Genomic DNA, 8,980 nt, shown 5'->3' with positions numbered 1-8,980 from the left:
TCTCTCCCTCTCTCTTTTGTATATACATTGCATTTAGTGTAGTTTTCGCATGCATTTGTATCATATTTCATTTGCATTAGCTAGTTCATATAGTATAGTTTGCATTGTAATATATCTCACATGATTCATGTAGATAGTTGGATATAGACTAGAATTCATACATAGTCACTAATGGCCAAACCTATTCATTTCTACACTAGAAATAGTGTTTAAATCGGTTTGGGGAGGTTCACTACTACAGATACAGGCTATAACAACGGTCAAAAACCGTTGTTATATAAAAAAGCGGACGTTGTTAAAGCGTCCGTTGTAGAAGGTTTTAACAACGGTTGGTTTACTTAAGGAAACCGTTGTTAAAACTATTAACCACGGTTTTATGTATAAAAACCCGTTGTGGAAAGTGTGACTCAATTTTGGGGGGAAAGTTATAACAACGGGTTTTAATATACAAAACCGTTGTTATAACTAAAGACAACGGGTTGTTTTAAAACAACCGTTGTTGTTTGTTCTTAAAAAATAAAAAAAAAATTAAATTAAATATTACTAGATGCATGCATAATTACGGCCTGTTAGAATTCCGATGCATGCATTATTACTGACATCACTGTACATATGAACGGATAATATGGAATGAGAAGGGTTAGTAATAGGATTTGAAGCAGCATTATTGAGAGATATGATGATGATTATAGCACAACTTCCTAACATATATATTAATTAAAAAGCAATTAACTCAACCCACACATTGCTTAGTATAAATACATTGCATATCTCAACTAACATTTCCATTATCTCATATATTCATCTCCAAACTCTAACTGCTAAAACAAACTCTACTTAATCTTTCAAATCAAACTCAAAAAACTCCAACAAAATGAATGATTTCATCCTTAAGACTCTTACCATGATCGAGAACAACAACAACTTCATCCGCCGGTTCCTCCATATTGAGGAAAGTTTCAGGAGCTACCTTGCGGATGCTCGATCCGCACCGAAGCACGCCAAAGAAGATGGCTTGACGGAGAGCAAGCGATTGCGGCTATATGACGATATAGCAATCGCGAACGGAACCTCCAAATAGCCAAGGAGGAGAGGACGGATACGATAGAGCAGAATAAGATCCTCTATGAAAATATAAGAATTGCATTTTTACATATGTAATTTTTTTTTTTAATTTATGTATTTATAAATATATATATATATATATATATATATATTAATTATGTTTATCTTACTTCTTCATCTTGCTTCTTCATTGTTTTACTAACTAATTATGCGAACAATACTTAAACAAATAACATAATGGTCGATAAAAACACATACATGCAAAAGAAATAAATAGAAAAAGAAAATAATGACGATGAAACTAACAGTGACGGCGAGATTTACCTGATAAATACAGAACGTAATAGACGATGAAATCACAGTGACGGCGAGAAGATAAAGCGACGATGAGAAAGAGAGAAAGAGAGAAAGAGAGAAAGAGAGAAAGAGAGTGTGTATGTGTTTTGTGTTTGTTTGTCTGTTGTGTTTGTGTTTGTGTATTAAGGGTTGTGTTTTGTGGCTGCAGCAGACTTCTGTTTGTGTGGTTTATAGTATGGAAGGTATTGACAACGGTTATTAAACAACAACCATTGTGAAATAAGTTTTAACAACGGTTGTAAAAAACACCCGTTGTTAAATAAGGTTTAACAACGGGTTTCAAAAATAACCGTTGTGATTACTTTTCACTAACTTTGCGCCAATTTTGCGCCAAATTATTAACAACGGTTGTGAATGTGTGACCCGTTGTTAAAACTAATAACAACGGTGTTTATAACAATACCCGTTGTAATTTATTTTAGTAAAATTCGCGCCATACATTCTACAACGTCTATTGTGATTTTCGTGAATAATCGTTGTTAAAGGGGCGTTGTAGTTGCCTGGATTTGTAGTAGTGGTTTGATCGTGGGTGACCATAGAAATCATGCATCATATAATATAGTTTAGATTGCATTCATTTGTTACATATGTCATATAGAATTGCATTTAGTTAGAGCATGCATTCATTCATATCATTGCATTCATTCAAAAATCCAAAAACATGTTTTTCTTTTTCATTCCTACTCCTACATGTACATTGAGGACAATGTCCAAAATAAAGTGGGGGGTGGGAATTTATATTCCAAAATACATAAAAATTTCAAAATTTCAAAAAATCACAAAAATATGTCTTTTAAACTTCATAAAAACAAAAACCCATAAAGTTTAAAAATTCAAAATTCCAAAAACAAGTTCATTTCCTTTGTAGTGTAGTCTTGTATATATTGCTTGTATATATCGTGTTTGTTCATCCTTTTCACATTGATTGACTACGCCACATCCGGGACATGAAGATATAGAAGACCGCATGGTATGATCTTTCCAATCTCCCTTTTCCTCTTTATGTTAATGACTATGTGGTTTTATTTTGATTGATGCGGTATAAACAATGTGAATTTAGGACTTGCATTTAGTTTATATGGCATATTAGTTGGTAGAATCATTTGCATTAGGATGTATATATGTTAGTTCCATCATGGCATATAGTTTGCATGTTAGAAAAATTTTGCGAAACCGTCTACTTGGGAAGCTTGACAAGTGTATATAGGCCCTAGTAGATGCTTTTTCTTCTTAAGACTTTGCTTGTTAGAATACTTGTAAAACACCCTAGGATGTGTCATGCTAGTATCCTTTGACCCATGGATTAAGGCCTAGTCAAGAGTACCTTGTGGTGTGATAACTCCTTGGCTACCGTTTATTCCAAGGTGACCCTTGAAACCATGCAACCATCATTCATCCATGTTCTACCATACATTTTGTCATCAAAGGGAATGGGCACAAAAAGAATCAATTTGAGTTCAATGAAATGAAAAGTGAAAGAAAGTTTGCAAAAAAATACATCAAATGAAAAGAGGAGAAAAAATAGAACTCCTAAAGCTTCAAATATAAGGCACCCTCACTACATATGGGGTGACTTTGAAAATGTTCAAAAAGAAAATGCAAAAAGTTGAAAAGCTGTTAAGTATTGAAATGCCAAAAATAAAAAAGAAATGGCAAAAAAGTGTTCTCAAATGTCAAATGCCACAAGAAATTGGGGGGAAAACAAAAACGAAAGCAAACTCCCAAAGTGAAACTCAAATATCTATTGATCCCTTTATCCATCGTATCCATTTTTGTGCATGGTAGAGAGGGGACGACCCTTCTTCTTGTCTAGGCAAGAGGGGGAATTCCGCGATCCTCCAGCGTTTCTAACACCATAGGGAGTCTATTCTTGACAAAAGCATTTAACGATTGAGGACAAAGGTACCCTAGCTTGACACAACTTGGAGGTGATTTATTGGTATCCTTCTAGGCTTAGTAGTTTGAAGAAATTGCATCTATGAAGGAGTGTGTACCCTTGAATTGCTTCCCTTGTAGATAATTTCCGCCACTTAGATGAGGAAAGTGGCTATTCTTTTGTAGATGCATCCATTATGTGATTTTGTGTGCTTTAATGTTTGGATGTGTCGCCATTTTGGCAAGACCCATCTTGCCTTGCAAGAAGGCATCCTACCTCATGGTTGTCTTATTGTGAGTTGAAGGGGCAGAGTGAGACCCGCTAATTGTCTCATATCGGTTATATTAGTAGGTTAGTTTAAATAAAGGTCTAGTTTTTGTCACCTCTTTACTCGGGACGAGTAAAGGTTCGGTTTGGGGATATTTGATGTGAACATTATTTGCGCACATTTAGTCCCCTAATTGAACCTATTTTGCATACTATTATAACATTCCATAGCCATTTTATCTGTCAAATGCTTTCTATTTTGCTTTCCTAGTGCATTTCGTATGTTTTGTAGGAAAGAAGATAATAAGGCGGAAATTCCCGTCTTTCGTGCGTATTCGGAAGCTATTTGACGATGTTTGATGGACTAGTATGAAGAGGAAGCGAGAACTAAAGACCAATCCTACAAGAATAAAAAGAAAGTGAAGAAAAAGGATTCTGTCACAGAAGATGAGCGGCTCACACGCGAGACGCCCGTCCAAGAGTGACAACCGGAGCGTCCGAGCAACAAAGACGCCCGGATTCCTCCAAAGAATCCGAGCGGATTCCCATGAAGACGCCCTTGCACCACCTCATGAATCCGAGCGTCTTCCCTCCCTGGACGGACGGATCGCGACATCTTCCGCCGAGATGCTCATCCTTCCAAAAAGACTAGCGTTTCCCTGCTCTAAACTCAAAGATGTAATTACTAATTTAGCCTTAGTTAACCTAATGAAGCTCTACTATAAATACCTCACTTGTAAATAATCATAGAGAGATCTTTTATGGAATTTTAGATTAGGTTAAGCCTCCATATTAAGAATCCTTCTTAGATTAGATTAGGAGTAGATTAGAATAGACTACTCTTTAATCTTCCACAATTCTCACATTAATCTCTCCTTAATTATTGTTCAAGTTTGTTGCTTTTGGGTAATCGAAGATTATTGGGTTATTATTGAAGGATTGACAACCCTTCATCAATCAATCAAGTTTCTTCTATTATTCTTTGCTTTATTATTTGGATCATCTCAAGTTTGGTATAATTCCTTTACTCTTTAATCTTTATTGTTCATTTCCTCATTCTATTATCATGTTTATACTTGTTGTGATGATTGACACCATTAATGACATGTTTCCCATGATGATGAGTGAGTAGTCTTTTAGCTAGGATTAGTGGGTAATTAGGGGAAACCAACATGGGATTGATTCATGGTTAATCTAATATGTTCACATGATTAAATTGCTTGCTTGTTGTGATGTCAACTTTATGCACATGTTATGTTTGATGAAATGCCAAGCCTATGAATCCTTGCATTTACAACCATCCCTTATCTATTCAACTTGACTTGTAAGATATAAACCAACTCGAGTCTTGTTAGACCATGCATAGAAGTTGATTAGGAGGAAAGTAAGTCGACTTGTATGTGTTGTACAATCTAATCGATTCGGCTCCGGGACCCAACTCTTACTAAGAACCGTAAGATATAAACCAACTCGGTTCCTCCACAACATTAATTGCTTGCTTATAATTGTAAACATGTTTGTATGATCAACACCATGAACCCCCTATGTCCCCATGATATCCTAGCATCTTTAATTAATTGTTTACACCCTTGTTTTATTGCTTGGTTTACTATATTGCTTGCATTAGCCTAGACACATCTACAAACCCAAATAAATTGTGACACTAGCATAAATTGAGATAGATAGACTTAGAACCCAAAGCACACCGTCCCATGGATCGACCTCGACTTACCACTAACTAATAGTTTGTTGAGTATTATAAATGTGTTTTGATTGGGTGTACAACGACACGCCCACGCCATGTCGATATGAGAACTTAGTTGAGCACCCAATTGAGTGATGGAATCTACCTCATGCTTTCCTCCTCTAGTCGCCTTGCGAGGCCTACTATATTGGGAATTATGAACCACCATCTCTTCGATTTTGGCCCATGTTTGATTGTCATCAACTTCGGTAAACATCCCATTGGATCCTATATTAAGAACATTGCGTGAGTCTTCATATAGGCCGTTCCAAAATTGTTGCACAAGGAACCACTCACTAAGCCCATGGTGTGGACAAGAACGACAAGTGTCCTTAAATCTCTCCCATGCTTCATATAATGATTCCTCATCCCTTTGCTTGAACCCGGTGATTTGGGCTCTCAACATATTTGTCTTCTCCGGAGGATATAATTACTTGTAGAAGGCAAGTGCTAACTTCTTCTATGAATCAATACCAAGGGTAGCCTTGTCTAGGCTTTTCAACCATTGCTTTGCGGTACCGATCAAAGAAAAAGGAAATAATACCCATCGGATTTCCTCTTGAGTAACTCCGGTTTGAGAAATTGCATCACAATAGTCGCAAAAAGTCTCCATATGTGAGTGCGGGTCTTCACTAGGCATCCCTCCAAATTACCTTATCTCAACTAATTGTATGAATGCGGACTTGGCAATGAAATTACCGGTTAAATGTGGTGGTGTAGGAGTACCGTTTGGTAGGTTCTCCTCGGTTGGTACGGAGTGTGATGAAAATTTAGGCATTGTAGGTTGATTTGAGGTGGGTTTTGAATTGGGTTATCCTTTCCTTCTCTTGCAAAAGGGTTGACAAACTCAATGTTATTTGGTTGAATGTACACAATCTCTCCAATACCTACAACTCTTGAAGTACCTCTAGCAACTCTTCTATTGTTGGTTAAGGTCCTTTCAATCTCGAAATCAATAGGTAATAAATTACCTTGTGATCTCCTAGTCATGAAAAATATCAAACAACTAGAAAACAATTAGAACAACCTTGAGGAGATTGACATCCCCAAGGTGAAGAAAGACACAACTAAGAACAATTAACGAAAATCAAATCAATTGAACACCGTCCCCGGCAAACACCGTCCCCGGCAATGGCGCCATTTTTGGTTCGGAATTTTATACTCGCGTCAAAAGCTACCAACCAAAACAATCTTTATAACTTCACAAACTACTCTTAGTAAAGAGGTTGGTAAAGGTCGGATCCCAAGGGACGGATATTGATGTAGGATTTTCAATTGCAAGTAGCTATGTCTTAGGGTGTCACAAATTGGGTTGAGATGAGATGTAATATAAACTGATCAACAAGATGAATGAAAACAAAGTAAGCAAATAAGGGGTTTGTAAATAATTGATTAAAGGCACTAGAGTGTCATGGGTTTATAGGGGATTCATGGAAATAGATCATACAAACATGTTCTCAAATAGAAGCAAGCACTTATTTTTGTGATGGGATCGAGTTAGTGTATATCTTACAATCCCTAGGAAGATTTAGGTCCCGGAGCCGAATCCTCTAGACTGTACAACACCTACAAGTCGACTTAGTCTCCTCCTATTCAACTCTATGCATGGTCTAATGAGACTCGAGTTGGTTTATGTCTTACAAGCCTCATTTAAAAGATAAGAGATGGGTCAAAAATGCAAGAATTCATAGGCTCGCATTTCATCAAACATAACATGTGCATAGGTTGAAATCACAACAAGCAAGCAATTTAATTATGAAAACATATTAGATTAAGCATAGATCAATCCCCATGTTTATTTCCCCTAATTTCCCATTAACCCTAGCTAAAGGACTACTCACTCATGATCAATTTTAACATGCTAATAAGGTTGTCAATCATACTAACTAAGCAAAACATGATGAATAAATGATGTGATTTAGAATAATTAAACAAAGGTAAAAATAGATTATACCTATTGAGATGATCCAAATAATAAAGCAAAGAATAATAGAAGTAATCTTGAGGATTGATGGAAGGTTTTCAATCCTCCAATAAACCCCAATAATCTTCTAATTACCCAACTAAACTAAGAACAATTGAGAAATTAAGGAAAGATTAAGATGTAATTAATATTGACAAGTGTATTACAACTAAATTAAGACTAAATTAAGAGAGGATTAAGATGATATTAAGAGTTGATTAAGGGTTGATTAAGGGTTGATGATAATCTAGATAGTACAATGGGGTATTTATACTAAAATTAAGTACAAGGATTAGGCTTACTAAGGGCTTAAATGACTATTAAGACCCTAAGAGAAACTTGGTAATTTTGCTCCTCATGAGGGACATGCGTGGATCGTTCTTGCAACTCCCACCAGGATTCGGTCATCCTCACCTGATGCACGACTGGTCCTGTAAGAAGATCCGCTCGGGCTGGCAGTCGGGCCGTTCGGATCGTTCTCTAGTCCGCTCGGATCCTACTCTGGGACGCTCGGATCGTTGCCCTGTGTGGACAAGGCCCTCGGGAACTGCGTCCGCGGGATCCACACCAGGCATAATCGACTCGAGGTTCTTTCGAATCGAATTAAGACATATTAGAGTCGCCACCAAGTTTTTTGGGAACTTGGAACCGTTCAAGTCAACTTTACACCTTTCATCGAAAAGCATAAAGCCAATCGACTACGAGTGATTAAAGATAAAGACTTGTACCCTATATCACTCGATTTAAATGACTCTCGTAATCCAATGGTATTTAGACGGATCCACAAACCATAGATCTTGAGTAAGGGGTGAGGGTACGTGTTGGGAAGCCCATAAGGACACCCAACCCCGCCCGTCGATAACGGCCTCTACTAAGTCAAGTGTCAGATTTCAAACAAGGTCATAGCTACTGCGATGTATGATATGCAAACGTTGTTTTAACCCTAACATGTGACAACAGTTTCTATGTCGTTTTAGATGCAACTAAACTAACTTTGTCAAAGTTGTAATTTAGCATGTGGGTTGATTGATCTAAACAACATACAAACAAAGCAAACAAGGCTTAAGGGGGAATGGGGGAGCCGTTGGGATCTACCTATTACAAGCCAGGCATTTCATGCCGACACAACAATAAATTAAAGATACAACTCGATCTAAATACAAATGCTACATACTACGCAATACACGACACAAGGCACGACCATTGGCCTAGAAAACCGTGCACATGAGGGGTGGCCCACGGCTCACATGACACACGGCCTTGGGTCACTCCTCGTAATGTGTGCCTTCACTTAATCCCATCGAATTAGACATAGGGCTACGCACCAAAGCATGCATTAGCATAAACCGGGCCATGTTGTTTTAGACAACACGCGGTTTACTACGCTCCTACAAGCATTGGGAACAACCGTCTAACCAAACAAGACCAAGGTTTTTAGAAAAGGTTTTGACTCAATAAAAGTAAAACAAACTTGAAAGATTACAACTCGATAAACAAACTGTAAATTACAAGCTACAAAACAAACAAAGAACAAATGATAAACAAAGAAAGAGAAACGAAATAAGAAAGCCAAAACGCACGGCCAACTCACGGCCCAAACCAACGACAACCCTCACGGCCACGACAAGGCCAACCTAGTTCCTAAGTTAGATTCATTGGTTAGATCGAATGATTGCGAAAAGGGATAAGAAACAAGTTAGAAAACGAG

General features: G+C 37.3%; 1 non-coding gene across 1 annotated transcript; it reads left to right on the top strand.

The window, feature by feature from the left end:
- Positions 1-5,608: 5,608 nt before the first annotated feature.
- Positions 5,609-5,715, top strand: LOC141603643 (small nucleolar RNA R71). Its single transcript, XR_012525504.1, has one exon. It is a non-coding gene; the product is annotated as a small nucleolar RNA R71 (small nucleolar RNA).
- Positions 5,716-8,980: the final 3,265 nt, after the last annotated feature.

Source organism: Silene latifolia, chromosome 9 (assembly GCF_048544455.1).
Source record: "Silene latifolia isolate original U9 population chromosome 9, ASM4854445v1, whole genome shotgun sequence".
NCBI classification, from domain to species: Eukaryota; Viridiplantae; Streptophyta; class Magnoliopsida; order Caryophyllales; family Caryophyllaceae; genus Silene; species Silene latifolia.
This window is presented reverse-complemented; position numbering and strand designations above follow the sequence as displayed.